Below are 15996 nucleotides of genomic sequence, written 5' to 3' on the forward strand. Positions count from 1 at the left end.
ACGCAAAACTCGTCCAATCTCTGGAGCCAAGTACAAAGGTCGGGAAACGGTGCTCTGAGGAACTCCACGTGGACAACCCTTTTTTGTAAATCACACAACCGAAATGAATCGAACCACGCGTGACCTTGACGATGTCTGTCTGATTCACTTGGCTTTGCTGAGCACTCCATCCATCACATTCTCCTCTTCACCTTTTTGTCTCCGAGGCAACATTCGCCACCTTCCTGCTTCCTCCCCACGCCGCCAACCGCTCCAAGCCCCTCATCCCCCCCCCCCCTACCCCCTCATATGTTCACCCCCTCTCTCGCTGACATTTGAGGGGAAAGTCAGCCACAGATGTGTTGGCGTGGATGCGACTCGGAGCTGTCAGGGATACTTCAAGGTCAAGAGTGCTTAGCTGGATATTGAAGAGACAGATGGGTGCAGGGAGCCAGCGAGATGGCCGCGCAATGCAATTACCCGAGTCCCCGCTCACAGTCTGGTGGGCCGGCATTGAGCAGTCCGGTGAACCCGCGATTATTCAACTAGTCACAAATTCACTAACAGTAGACAGACCTTCATCACGGGGTTACGTCCCAGACTCGGTCGGTGAAAAAAAATGACCCAAGTTTCACCCTTTCGCCCGAATGCGAAAGTCCTTTAAAAATAATAATAGTCTCATCAACATTTGATGATTTTGTGGTTGGTCAACTTCTCAATTTAGCCTGACCTATTTGTGCCTATTGTGCTGAGGCCAAAGCCCCGTCTAATGTAAAGACATTGATTTGCCGCCAACTTGTGGCATCGTGGGGCCAAGTAACTATTTTATCGCAATGTATATAAAAAAAATCAAATACATTAAATGTCGCTGATGCACTTTCAGATGTTGGCTGAACGGTCCACACAGTCAAAAACCGAATGACAAAATGACAACACTCACAAGGAGCATTGAAATAGATTTTTTGGGGGGGGGGGTGAGAGGGGGCCATTTCAACGGGAAAAAGTTCAGTCCATTTGCTTTATTTTCACTGGGGCTGAGGGTTGACCGTGGCCAAGCGATGACTTCTACCGCAGACCATCGCATGTCAGCGTGAGAGTAGGTTCACGCTCGTTTGTGCACGCGAGCGCCCCCTGCTGTGGGGTTTCGCTCGGCAGGTGGGGTGGGCGGGAGCGCCGTCTGATGGCAGTCATAACGGCTCATTAAAGCGGCTGAGCGGCGGCGGCGTGCATGCGGCAAGGAAAGGAGAGTGAGTGATTGATACAGTGATACAGAGTATGCTCCCTCCACAAGCCCATTAGAGGTGATTTAGTGCCACTGTGCAGTGGGAGGGGAAAGAAAAGAAGAAAAAAAAATCTGACTCCGTGTTCTCTGAATGTCTGATAGCAAAAAGCACCAGAACGTCTTGCCACAGCTCTTTTTTTTTTTTTAGGATGGGCTTTGCGGGGGTGGAGGTGGTGGGAGGGGTTAGGAATGATTGCACAGGTAGCGTAATTGCCCGCGTAATCGCCAGTGGATGCGCCGCTGGGTTAGTAGAGTTTTATCGTCTGTTTGTTTTTTTTTTTTCTGCGTGGGGGTCATGAGACACACACAAACATTCTCACTCCCCACTCGTTAAATGCTTGACAATGTTTGGTCGGGATGCCTCGTGGGAAATACGGCGAGGACTTTTTTTTTTTTGCCTCACAGTCAAAAGGTTTCGAATCTCCGCTTGTTCTGGGTCTGGTTGCTGTTACACCGTGGTGAGGGTTGTTTGCATTTGTCTGGTCACTTCCGGTTTTATTTTGAAAAAACACCGCACGCACGCCCTCCCTCATTTAAAGTCCCTTACCTTTGCTTGTGTTTCAATGGTCCCCTTTGTCCTGTGCAGGAATGTTTCACCCTTGCGCCTCCAGCCTCTCCCCACAGATCTGACCAGTCCTTGCTTTATTTCCACAGCCTCGCCATTTTGAGTTGTCAGTCGCTGATCCTCGCATAACGACATCTTTTTAACTTCGAACCCCTCAACTGTGTCCTGTGCCCATGCCTGTGGTTCCGACAGCACACACTGGCACAGGACAAAGGGAGGTCAAGGCCCCTCTAAACACAAGGTAAGGGGTGAAAACAATCAGGGCGGGGTTGGCAATCAGACTGGCACAGGAGGAAGGGTAAGTGACCGGAAAAGAGTTCTTTCAAAATAAAACAGGAAGGTACAAGACAAATACAAAGAACCCTAACTGCGTGTGTGTGACATGGCAGTTTTTGTTAGCATAACCTTAACCTTAACCCGAACGCTTTCCTCAACCCTAACTCACCCCGCCACCCCCCAAAAAAAAGCATGTAAAAAACATATGCAGCATTTTTGACGCGTTTTTTTGTTTGTTTGTTTTTTGCAGACCGACGATTCAAAGTGACTTCATTTGTTCTGAATGAAAATGAACCATTTCCTAACAGGATGGGAGTTATTAATTTTGTGACTGTCCACATCTCTTCTACCCCCACCCCCCACACCCCCCATCTCATCTTCAAATTGCCACTTTCGTTCATTGTGCCGCTTCTTGCTGAAAGAAAATTCGGCTTAGTAATGAGAACGTCCACAGATAGTTCTCCCTTTGGACGCACATCAAAAGCTTTTTTTGAAAGAGTGGAAAAAAGATGTGGAAATCGTGAAAAGGAACACACACAAAAAAAACGGACACTGGAAGCCCGAATCCAGAGTGTGAAGTTTTTTGTTCTTTGCCTCAGGCTGACATCAGAAGGTGTCAAAAGTGATACCATTAAAAACATAAAAACAGAATTTTACTGGAACCATTTACACACACATTCATTCTTACACTTTTATTCCTCACTTTAAAACACTTTTCCATTGAATTTCCAAGATATCAATCAACTATCAAATAGGACAGAGAACTGCAACACACTTCACACTGCTATTGAAGTCTCCCAAAACTGTTTTGGGGGGGGCGGTCCTGACTCATGCAAATGAGCGGCTGCTAACATGCCTGCTTTGCCACTGAAACAATGTGGAATACTTCTTTGGTTCAAACAATTCAATTGTTTTGTTTTTAATTCCTAGCTTGCGGCAGCACTTCAAAACCACGACACCGAAACACCCTCGGCAATTAGCGCGCCGATCCATGTACGCGGTGCAGCGAATTGCGACGACAGTCCACGCTGGATAACATTTCCTTCATCTATTTATTTAGGACGATTATTTTTTTGGGACATTTCATCCAGCCTACATTGAAAAAAAACGCCATCGTTTGGTCCGGAAAATATCTAACATTTTCTGGTGGCTAGCTTGTTGCGAGAAAAATAACGCAAAACATCCTGCTGGAATTGCTTATAAGAGGAAGAAAGTGATCTAATCTTCATCTCCGGTAAATCACAGCAACAGACAATCAAAGCCCGCTCTAAGTACACAAACAATGACACCGTGTAAACAATCAGCGGCCCATAGTGTGAAATGCGAACTGCGCAGTTCATGAATCGGTGAAACGATAAGGGAGGTGTTGGTTCAAGCGAACCTACTTTACAAAACACTCACACAGAACGCGTTTTTTTTTCGTAAAAATATCTCTCAGGAAAACTGCTAGCTTACATGAAGCTGGGGAGAGATCCAAAAGTAGCATCACTTATGAGTCCGGACTGCCTTTAAATGTTGCTCGTCGACCCGACGGTTGGGACTGAATCGATCTGAATTTATCCGTCGTGTTTTTATTTGATTTTTTTTTCTGCAAAGCGCAGTGACATTTTTCATAAAGTCCCCACTAAACGGTGGTCGGAGACACCCCGACCGCAGCGCTGCGCCGCCAGAGTATATGAAGAGCAACAGGCTGATTGTGATTCTAGTGGATCGCTGACTCATGTGAAGAGCTGTTGAACAGACAAAAAAAAAAAAAAAAAAAAAGCAGTAAAGGCCTCGGGGGAACTCGTCTCTCCTTTGAGTCATTGAGCTTCCCAAAGAGTTTGAAGAGAGCGACTCGCGAACGCCGTCGGAGCCGACGGCCTATTGAACGGTAGCCAACGAACCGCGTTTCATCCGGCATCAATGGCGGCGCGGGCGACATGAGAAGCGACCGAATGATCAGTGGCGACGCGGGTAATCAAAGGCGCTTAATCTGATGCAAATGAAGCGCGATTTAAATTTTTTTTTCTCGGGAGTTAAGTGGGGGGCGGGGCAATCATGCACGACGCTCGAGGCTAACCCACATGTGAGCTTTATTGCAAAGAGCGGCTAAGTCACGTGAGGGGGGTGGGGGGGATACTTTGTTCTCCCGATCAATAAAGACCTCGGTCCCGGTAAGTGAGTGTCAAAAACGGGTTAAATGGGTCGGTCTAGACCACACATGGTGGAAAACTAAAACATTCAATGTCTTCATTAGAGAAGATAAAGAAAAAGCAATTCACACTCTCATTCATACCGAGTGACGATTAAAGTCTTCAAGTCTTCAAACTATTTCAGAGTAAACCCTGGTTGTTAAAATTTGCTTTCCCAAAATTCCAATCGGGCCGACATCGCCCAAAAAGCCAAATGGGTCAACATTAGTGATGCGTCCAGCGACACCGATGCGTTGACGCATGCGGCGGGCTCACAGAGCAAACCACGTGTCGGTGCATGTGCTGCTTCATTACGTCACGTGATTGACACGTGAACTGCACCGGCGCAGTTTAGACTGAATCAGCTGCGTTGACACAGTCCAGGCTGCTAATTGACACATTGAGAGTATCAACACAGTGCGTCATTGTGTCGACACGCCTCATGAGGCCTCATGGACCCATCACTAGTCAACATAAATCGGACCCAGAGCACCAGGAAGTGGAATTTAGAATTCTCAGTTTTTAGATCCAACTTTCCAACTCCTCTTTGGAATCTGCTTAATCGGTGGAACGAGTCGTCAAATTATGGTGCAACTGCATCTCACGTTCATCCGCAACGGGCCAAGCCTGCAACATCCGCAAAAGGCCAAAGCTAGGCCTCTGAACATCGAACCTCTCGTCTGCGAGGCAGACCGAAGAACCACTTATCCACCCGATGGCCCCGCACGCGTTTAAATCCATCTCAGCGTTAAATTGTGTTGAAATCAACTTACGAGCCAAATTCCTTTTTTGTTTTTTTTTTGTCTCTTCTTTTTACGAGATTTCATCATGTCAGACATTTGTGATCTAATTCCACCAGAGACGAAGAACAGCAGACGCGAGACGAAGACGGCAAAAATGACGGCGGCGGCGGCGGCGACGACGTTGCCGTCTCCCGGGGTCTCTCTCGGCAGACGCAAAAGTCATTATCATCCCAGCGAGTACATCTGCTTCAAAACAAATAGACGCGCTTGCTTAAACAGCGCAGTCGAAAGCCGTACTCCCGCTGCTTGGGCCAAAAAAAAAAAGTGAAAGAATATAATCTTTTCCCCAATGTTATTGGAATAATGTTGAAATATTTTGAGGATCTTTTTTTTACAAAACGTTTGCCTTTTTCGAGGGGCTGGTTGGGGTCTGGCGCCACAGCGCCCTCTATTGACCGGCCGCTGCCGACATATAGACAGCTAATACATGGACAGCTAAAGGTAAAAAGTATTTTGGGGGCCCTTATTGCACATAGCGGACTGAGTTTTATTGCTCTTTGATTGCACTTTGGTCAGCAGCAAGCACTCGGAATGCCACTTTTCCACTCCCCTGGTGACTCCAATCAGCACCCAGAAGATCTAAGTCCACTTTTCCTGACTCGGCGCCAACCTACAGCCTTCTCCCTGGAAATCCTTGCAGGTGAAATCCATTCAGAGATTGCCACAAGGAGAGCGGCGCTTCCATTCGGAGAGATGATCCGTTCATAAATAAAGGAGCAAAGATGTTGTTTGCGGCAGCGGTGTGATGAGACGCTCGACCGGTATCGTCGTGCTCGTAAAAAAAAAAAAAAAAAAGTCGCTGCTGACTGAACGCTCTCAAACACACAGTCAACCTCCAAAGTCAAAGCTAAACTTGATTTTGAACGTCCACTCGAACCCGGTAACCCGATAACACGATAAGCTGTCCACTGTCGTAAGCGCTGTCCCCGAAATGGTTCATTTGAGTCAGGTTTTGGTGCGATTATTATTAGAAATCATTTTTGTGGGTCCAAACATCAACAAAAATTCATCAAACTTCGGAATTAGCAACAAAAAAAATTGAAGTTATTTTGAAGTCTGTTTATTTGTCTGTAGCGCCTCCTACAGCGGTTCAGCGGCGCCCTATCCCAGTTTTTTTTTTTTAAACCTCGTTAGTTTTTATTTGGTCCTCCCACCAAAAAGTTACTGCTCTTAAAACGCGGCGTAGATCATAAAAAACACTCCGAAAATTTCACCGATGAATGCCCACAAAGCCCCGCGAGCAGAATTTCGGAATAGGAGGTGTACCTAATGAAGTGTCCATACGGAGAACCTGACGTACGTCTATTCAAAGCGGTTCGGGTCAGACGATATCTCCCGCAAGGCGAACGCGAGTGATCCGGTGCCTACCTGCGCAATCAAGTGCATGTCCTCGAGAGCTAGCCCCCGCCGGCTGCCCGCCCTTCGCCGACTCGCTCGATCTCGCCCTTCCTGCGACGACGAGAGGCCGACTGGTCGTCAACAGATGGTGACATTCCGAGCCTGAAGGTTGGCCCTGAGTCGGAGGAGCACCTGTCAACAGACGGGAAGGGGGAAAAAAAAAAAAAAAGGCCCTCAGGAACTTGATTCACTCGCGATGCCACACGCACTTCAAAACAATGAATGGCTGAGTGTGTGTTGGTGTGTGTGTGTGTGTGTGCGCGCAACCTCTTGTAAACATTTCATCATGGAGGACCTTTGCCCATGTTGCCATCTGGAGCGTGTCACCTCCGCAAGCGAAATTAATTGTTTCTCCTGGATGTTGTCAATGCCAGTTTTTTTTGGTCACTTGTAACGTTTTCACCAACTTCCTTTAAAATAACGGCCGAAGCTATTTTTTTTTTTTCCGAGAACACGGAAACCTGAACCAAATAACTGTTGACTTTCTGTCGTGATTTCATTTCGGGGGAAGAATTGTAAGATGTGAAGGAGCCGATATTAGCGGAGGTGGCAAGCATCCAGATGACATGTTGAGGGCAAACAATTTTTTTTTGGGGGGGGGGGGTGTCAAAATATGACTTAGGACAAAATAGCACAGTACACGCATGCAATAACTGGGACGATGATGAGCCCCAATTCCACCCCAAAGTAAACAAAAGTCAAATTATCAATTTTTTTTGGTTGGTTTTGGGGGGGGGGGGGTTACATATAGTACACTGAATACACCTCGAGATAATTTCGAGTGTTCCATTAACCTGCCACGCATGTTTTTGGAATGTGGGAGGAAACCGGTGTACCCGGAGAAAACCCACGCAAGCGCGGGGAGAACATGCAAAGTCCACCACACAGGGAGGCCGGAGACGGAATCGAACCCTACACTTCTGCACTGCGCGGCCGTGTAGACACATTCAGATCACTACACACATACAGATCGATTCTCAAGCTGATTTTTTTTTTTAACATTCCCCAAAGCAAAAAAATAAATAAAAATAATACTACTACTAATAATAAAAAGCACAGTAGATGGTGAGGGTGAGATATTGCCGAGTTCTTAAGAAGCGCGCGTGATAGAAGAATCTTATCATCATGTGAGTTATTATAAAAAAAAATTGGGCGAAAAAAAGGGAAGAAGCTCCGAATAATGATGCAACTCCTCATTAGAATTACACTTGGGCTTCCAGTTTAATGACTTGCCGTTTCGGGAATGAAACATTTGCAAAAGCACGAGTGTACTTTCCCCAAATAAGTACGCGGCAATTGTGTCCTACAGTATGTCGACGTTCACAACTCATTTTTAGGAGTTTTTTTTTTTTTTTTTTGTCAAGGTTGTTTTGGATAGTTGTCGAAACAAATTCATGATTAGAAGACGCTGTTTATTAGGGAAGGCGGAGTATTTACGGGGTTGAACGTATTTCTAGGAAGTCCACTTTGTGAAGGACGGCTAACGTCATAACTGAACAGGAAGTTGACCATTTCATGTTTTGTATTATAAGGAGCTCGTGGGCTCCCTCTAGTGGCACAAGAAGAATGACTCAATCAAACTGCGCAGGACGTGTCCAACAGCGAGAGTACATTTGATCGGAACAGCTCGGTTGTATTTAACTTGGATGCTGATCTTTTCGAATGCTTTTCTTTTCAAACATCAACTCAGTTCCAATTAGATTGAATTTATATGCAATCTTTGATCCAAAATAATCAAAACCAGCCGCACATGGGTGAAAAAAAATAAAACCCAGCTAACTTCTAAGTATGATGCAATCCTTGCGAGGCCGAACGCCCGCGCAGGCCGCAGCGCGACACTTCTGAGCCCGACGAGGACCGCCGCGTTATTCATATTTCATAAGAGGAAGACGTCCGGGTCCGATCCGGAGGGGAAAAAGACCTTCGCTTCTCATGAACCCCCCCGACCCCCAAGCCACCTGTACGTGCGCTGCTGGACCAATGAAATGACATACATCCAGTCTGTCGCATTGGTCACTGAGGCGCGTGGCAAAGCACAACGGATTGCAAGAGCACACAAACAAGAACGCAAACACATATGAGAACAAAAGCACTCAAAGAGACGAACATGTATTTTGTTGGCCGGGGGGGGTTAGATTAGAGGATGTTACTTGTATTTTTTGAAGCGCTGTGAGACTTTTTGGCGATTAAGGGCGAAACAAATCAACTTGACTTGGCTAAAACACACACACACACACACACACACACACACATACACACACACATTCGTTGGTTGCTGTTGTGTGTTTTTGAATGTGTGCGTGCGTGCGAGCAAAGTTCCCAAAACAGCACGGAGCCAGCAGGGACGACAGCTGTAATCTAGCAGCCTTAGTCCCAAATCCGTGCGTGTGTGGGTGCGCGCGTGACCTCCCGGCAAAGCGCTACAAGGTCCGACACAAAACACCCCCTTTTCAGATTCGTCCTCATGCGAGGCCTTCAAATAGATGAGCATCAGTCGTTCCGAAAAATAAAATGAAATGCTCAATAGTTTGTCATGCTTTTAAAAAAAAATAATAATAATACACTTCTCAAGAGATGTAGTCATTTATTTTTGTATTTATAATTTGTGGGGTGATTTTTTTTTTCTGCCGAGCCCAATTAGCGACAGAGATACAGGGAGACCGGAAGAGTCTCGGAAAGGTTTTGGTGGATTTGTGGATCCAACATGCTATGTTTGGAGTTTTAATAAAAGCATTCAAACGTTGCCATTTTCTGCTGTTCCTCTTAATGCCTGATGGGGCGCCAGTGAGCCCCTTGTAGGCGAGGAAACTGTTATTTGTCAACCAAAATAAGATCTGAAAACAAATCCTTCATCTTGTCCACTTTAGGTGTTTTTTTTTGTTTTTTAGTCTGACCTCGGGGTGTGACACACGCAGCCCCCCACCCCCGCCCCCAACTAACCTGAGGGTTCCACACAGGGTCAGTGACAAGACGTAGGCGGAGACAAAAGAAAATAAGGATGCCGGACTGTCAAGTTTTCACCCTTGTGACGGCTGCCTGCCCGTTTGCCCGCCAGCCACCACTTCCAATTAAAGTCAAAGTGCAAGGGAGTGAGATGAACTCGCTCAGAGAACGGAACGCTCCCTCCTCGATATGGACGCGAGCGCTGACAAACAGCTCCTCATCAACAGAGGAATGACTATCACGATGCAAAAACCAAAAAAAAACCCCACCAAAAATAATAAATGAGCCAAAAAAAAAAGGTCCTCTAATGGGGAATAGAAATAAAAATTAAGTTAAAAAAGCCTGATATTTTTCAACATGAAAAGTCTTCTCAGATGAAAAAGTATTCTCAAAAATAATATTACAGAATGAGTTGTATTTTCTGTGTATTATTAATCGTAAATTATGGGCGGTTTATTTTTTTTTGTGGGGAAAAAATGCATTTTCAATGAGAAAAAAATCAAAAGAAAACATTTTTTTCAAATTAAAGGGAAATCGTTTTTTTTTCTGTCAATTGAATGTTAATGAGAGAATTCTGAGGGTTTAACTGTTTTTTTTTTAAATCCCTCCGTTAGTTACGTGCAAAATTTGGCTCTTCGTGTACGGTACAATAAATCCGTTATTTAAAGAGACTGTATCAATCGTTTTGTCTTCTGATCCAACCAGTGATCAGTTATCTTAAATATGTTTTTTTTTTTTATAACTCGCTCAAACCTACTTTTGTATTACATTTCTTCTCCCTAATGGCAGTGACCTTTTTTTCCCCAACCCCCCCACCCCCCTCAAAAAACGTTTTTTGTTGTTGTCCTGGAATGACTTGAAGTTTGTTTCCAGTGCGTCCCAAACACTCTTTGCACCTTTCATGTTGTGCAGCCGAAAAGGAGCGACAACAAAATGAACGCTGGGCGATTCCCCCCTTTCCCACCCCCCGCCCCATCCCAATTGTGCTGACTCAGGATCAGCACCGCTCCCGCGCCGCTTCGCAGCCGACCATCATTTATCAGGGCCGGGAAATAACAAAATGTTTTATGCATCGCTCGGCAAACAGGCAACATTATTTTCGCTGTATTTCTCGCTGATAAACAATCCATTAACCAGATAAGGCGGCCGCATACAAATATGTCGGCGTGCAGTTTATTCTTTTGCTACTTTCAACCGGTGAGCTATTGCTTTCAGCGTAAGACGACGGCGGCGGCGGCGGCGGGGGGAAAATAATTGCCTGCGTTATTATCAGCGGATGGCGGCTAAGAAGAAAAAAAAAGAGAAAAGAAAGAAAAAGGAGGCCGGCTTGTTTTCATGTCATTGTGATCTTGATGGAGGGAACGCGATCTTAAGAGGAGCGATAGTGCTTATCACAGGCAACAGGCCAGCAGATGCGTGTTCTGCGATCAGTGATGGAGGGGGGCTTGGGGTGTATGGGTGTGGGTTGGGGGGGGGCGGGGTATTTCCCCACAAAGAGGGTGGTCTCTGATGCCTACCCGCTTTTGCACCTCGCCGCGTAATAGAATAAACGGCAGCTATCTTTGGACGGGGGGTGGGGGGGGGGAGAGAAAAAATGAGATGGTGAAAAGTGTAATTCAAAGCGCGGGGGGGGGATGCTTTCAGTGTAATCAATCTGCAAAAAAAAAAGGCTTTTAATGCAATCAATGCAAGGCAAAAGGGGATTGATTTCCACACTGGGAGTGGGGGGGGGGGCAGAGAGAGGGGGGGGTGATGCCATTTTTAGACGTCAAACGTCTCCACACCAGCCAAGTAGGTTAATTGTGGATCAAGAACGCCGGCCGTTTATTTCGCGTCAAAGCACATTCGAAACGGGAAAGTCTGCCTTTGTGTGCGGTCGAAGGAAACAACTCAACCAAATATCGTCTTGTTTTTTTTTTTTTTTTAAAGCCAAGACGTCAACGATTTCAAGAGCAATTGCGTCTTTGTCATTGCGACACATTTTGGACTCAAGTCTGTTCATTTGGAATTTCTTTTGGCTCTCAGGTTCTATATGCACACACACACACACACCTGTGGATTTAGTTTTTAATGTGGATTTGATTTTAGCCATGTTTTTTTTTTTTGGTTGCCTTGTTTACCAAGTCTAAAATGAGTCAAGAACCACGTCAAAAAAATAATTTTTGGAGATGCGCAAGTTATCCAAGTGACACCGGTAGCCGCGCAGTGCTGGTCTATCGCGGCATGAAAGGGGTATTAGTCAAGCGATTGATTCTGCACGCTTCATCTCTTTACACTGCTGACTTGTGCAAATGCCAACGTAGGTGGCGGATCTATATTTGTATTTCCAGCAGAACTTTCGTCTATATTTACATTTCCTTTTTTTCTTGGAAATTCATCCATCCATTCAATCTGCTAAAAGTTCTTTCACTTCAAGTGAAAGAACGGCTAATGATAGCAAAACGCTCATTAACGGGGATTGGGTGGTGAGGGGGGGGGGGGGCAAGGTTTCTGGGTCACTCTTTGACTTGCGAAACAAAAGCGGACCGCTTCTTTTTCACTGGTATGTCCCTGTGTGGGCAAAAATATAAAATAAAATATCATAAAGCCTTTCTCGACTTTTTCTGGAAAATGCGCAAATTTAGCCCAATTACGGATTTTTGGGCTAACCAGCTCTCGAAACAACTGAAAATCGAGTTTTGCTGGCTTGGGAAAATGACTTCACACACCTCACACCACAAGGATAATCGCTCAGGGGGGGGTCATTCAGGCATTTGATCTTTGCTGAACTTGGATCAGAAAGGAAAAACGGCTGAATACGATTGTCGGGATGTGTTTCACAGTCGCAATTTTCAGCTTGACGATTTTCTGACGGGGGTGGGGGTGGGGCGATCGCTCTTATCATCCCCATATATTAGGACAATTCCTGGGAACTCTTTGGAGACATCTGACATGAGAACACCCGGGGCTTTTGGAAACAACCCGAACAAATTGTGACACCCCGAAATGTCCATGCCGACGAACACCCGGATTACGAAAGCGCAGTCATTGCAATGCTGGATTTCACACTAACTTCATTGTGCGCCGCCACGACTCGTGCTCGTCTCGTACCATTAAGTGGATTACGCGAGCAGGCCTGCTTGTATCCAACCGCCATGTGGTCTCCCTTCTGCCCTCGAGGGGGGGGGAGTAGAGCAGCTTGTGCCGGAGAAAACTTGATCTAATCAATACTTTGCAATCTGGCGTCATCCGTTTCGTATGAATGGCGCAGGCAGACGCTTCCTTTGCGAGTCAATTCAACGCTTTCAAAGCGTGAATCAAGACATTCCCGCGTTCCAAAAGCATGCGTGTTCGGTTGAAGAAAGATTCGAAATCATCCCGAGGTGCGAACGTGAAGGCGTATCCGTCGACACGCGGCGCGTGCATTTGACTGGCGACCGAGTGCAGCTCGTACAAAACTGCACCCAAGGACTCCTCCGTTTTGTTGTTTGACTGGGTGACCTCTGAACAGACGCCGCCCGAGGGGTCCAAAGCCACCTTTAGATGTTTCGTCACCCTGTCCCCGCCGCCCCCCACCCCCCTCCCCACCACCATGCCCACAGGGTGCGGGGTGGGGAGGGCAGACAGGGGCCAGCGATTTACAGATTTCATTGCCGATTGGACCCTTTCAGGCCCCATCAGGCAGACAGGATGTTTGCCGGCATGTCATTTCACGCTTCCTGTGCGAACGGTGCTCAGTTGGTCCCGAACTGACCCGTGACATTCTGCATATGGTACCCCGGGCGTCATCCGTCACTTTTTGACAAGCCGCACTGTTTCGCTCATGCAAATTTGCCTCCGCGTGCACTTTTTCTTTCTGGTTTTTCCACATCCCGAGGATTTGGGTTAGGCAGAGGACGAGGGCGTCGGCGGGCGGCAATGGCGGCGGCGGCGGCGCGGAGCGGGAGCGGAGGATAGGAGGCGCCCCGCTGGAGGCACGCCGCGGGCTACGTCTGACATCCCTCTGTCTGACGGACTGATGAGATTACCTCGACATTTTTTTTTTTTCTTTCTCTTCTCACTTAAATTGCATTACCAGCTGGATCTTACGTTAGGCAGATCTCCATATTATTCTCGAGGGATTTAAGTTCTATTTTGCTCGCCGATTCATTTTCGCCGCGCACTGCCGGGGATGTGATCGTCTTTGCGCGTTTTATCCGTTATCCAGTCTCCGTATAGCCCGTCACTGCGCCGCCGTCGCCGCTTTGCGTCCCTCCTCCCGCCCCCCGGTTGACTGGCGCAGGTCAGCGGCAGACCTTTCGATAGTCAACTATTCTTGCACGGCGCGAGTGTTAACACAATGAACTAACCAAGCGAGCGCTGCTGGAGGGTCGCCGATAATTAAAGATAAGCAATGTGAAAAGCAAATCCAAACATAGACCGTGAACCGTACAGATTGGGGTCAGGGGAGCATGTTTTTAATGCCACTCATTTGCATTCACCCTTTGCAGTTTCACCTTGACATTTGAGGTTAACTAGCAAATTACGAGTCAGGGTGAGTGTGTGTGTGTGTGTGTGTATAAGTTCTTGCATATGGCGGTGCTGCATAGCGCAAAATTGTCGACTGGTCTTCAAGTCAGACAATCTGCTCTCCCCGCACATTGCCTTGTGCTGCCGTATTGTCCTTTCCCGTCATGTCCCATTTTGTCACTGCGCCTTTCGTCCCGGAGAAGCCGGATTACCCGGAGAAAACCCGCTCTGGCAGAACATGCAAACTACACACAGGAAGGCCGGAAGCCAGACTCGAACCTTGCACCTCTGCACTGTGTGGCGGACGAGCTAACCGGTCGCCCATCTCCTGTCCAATAGATAGCTGACTAGCTAGCTAGCTAGCTAGCTAGATAGCTAGATAGATAGATTAAGGTTCCAAAGGAAAAAAAACTCAAATTTGTAACTGCCGAACTGAAAACACTGTACATAAAACTCATATAACTTGACTGTTGTTACAGCTATCTCGCCATCCTACTGCAAAAAAAAAAGCTTCTGAACAGGACAGGTTAAAATAATAATATAAATAAAAGTCAAGGATGATAATTCATCCCTCCCGGGTCTTCATTTCCTCCTTAGCAGGAAAGGACACTTGACAAGCTTTTTAAAAAGATGAGGACACGCCAGGAGATGAAGGCGGGATATCAGTTTGGTAGCTGACGGTTTTGTGACGGGGGGGGGGGGGGGGGGGGGGGGGGACGGACGTCTTCACACATGCAGGTGATATCAGTCATCGGAAAGCGCACCCGGCCGCGTGGAGACGACGTCCAACTCGGATAAATGATACTAAATGATAGGTTTTGTGTGTGTGTGCGTGTGTGTCGCACGCCGTCATGCTGTCTATGCAAAGCAGAGGCGAGCAGCAGGTAGCGCATGCACACTGTGAATTATTTCGGGTAAGCGGCTCAGAGACGTTGGCGGTGACCTTGGATTCGTCGGCAGATAAAGATCTTCTCCATATTCATCGCCATCCGGACACCATGACTTAGCAATCATTAAAACGCTTATAGATTTCTGCTCCGGGGCTGCTGCCATTTATCAAACATTCGCTTATAGCTTAGCTCAATTGTTAGCCTTCCAAAGCTGCCAGAAAAGACAAGCAAGCCCAAACACAAGAAAGGACTTTGGTTTCACATACAAAAACTTAGTTTGCGTATTGTGGCGATCGCTGTATTGATGTTCGCGGGCCCAAAAGACAACAGAATGTTGGGTATGCCTCAAGGCTCTGTCTTAAGACCACTCTGATTCACTCTATATCAGTACTATAATACAAAAAATAATACAAACAATTATCTATGGATAGATATAGTTGGCTAGATAGATAGCTTAAATAGATATGAATAATAGAAAAATGAATAATAATAATAATCATAGAATAATAAGAATAACAATATGGATATCCTTTAAAAAGAGCTCAGTTTATCAACAGCTCACATGAATGACACCAAAATATTTTCACCATTTGTCTTCGACGTGAGAGAGACCATTATCAGTAATTGAACATTTCAGATGGCGTTTAATTCTTGTTAATCTCAAATTCCTCCTCAGGAAATCCTAAAACTGCGCTTTCATGACTTTCAATCCCGGAATTAGAATTGTTCTCTGCGCAGATGGTTGTGACACGCATTGAAACTTCCAAAGACATGCCACGGATCGGTCTCCAATTCTCACAGACGTTTCAAGGACCCCGTAACCCTTTGAATCAGTTCAACCACTCCGAGTCTCCGGTTTCCGTCACAAGAGCAGATTGGGGGTAAAGAGCCTTGGAGGCCTGGTAGGCAGCTCGTAATGGAATGAAGTCTGTTGCCGCATTGTTGCGACATGCGTGGGAGTCGCGTGGGCGGAGTGGAAATGGAGTCAGGACGCCATTCTTTCCTGACATGTCGGGCCCACGGGCCGCCGACCCGCCCCCACCACCATCACCCCCCAATCTCGCCGCCTTGCGTTTGATGTCCAAATGGAGCTTTGCTTCATCCGCTTCCCATCTGCGCTCGTCACTCTGCCACTGCAGCCGACACAATGAGCCTCATGTTGGACTTTGGATCCAAATATGTCGGGCACAATGGAAGC

At 46.7% G+C, this 15996-nt stretch overlaps 1 long non-coding RNA gene across 1 annotated transcript in view; it reads right to left on the bottom strand.

Annotated features, from left to right (window-relative positions):
• The window catches only part of LOC127593335 (uncharacterized), a 165992-nt gene extending 163344 nt beyond the window's left edge, over positions 1 to 2648 (bottom strand). Inside the window, exon 1 of the long non-coding RNA XR_007960383.1 lies at positions 2637 to 2648. This is a non-coding gene — a long non-coding RNA (uncharacterized LOC127593335). The remainder of the gene's footprint in view (positions 1 to 2636) is intronic.
• Between the last annotated feature and the right edge of the window lie 13348 nt (positions 2649 to 15996).

The sequence above is a fragment of the Hippocampus zosterae genome, chromosome 20, assembly GCF_025434085.1.
Source record: "Hippocampus zosterae strain Florida chromosome 20, ASM2543408v3, whole genome shotgun sequence".
Lineage (NCBI taxonomy): Eukaryota > Metazoa > Chordata > Actinopteri > Syngnathiformes > Syngnathidae > Hippocampus > Hippocampus zosterae.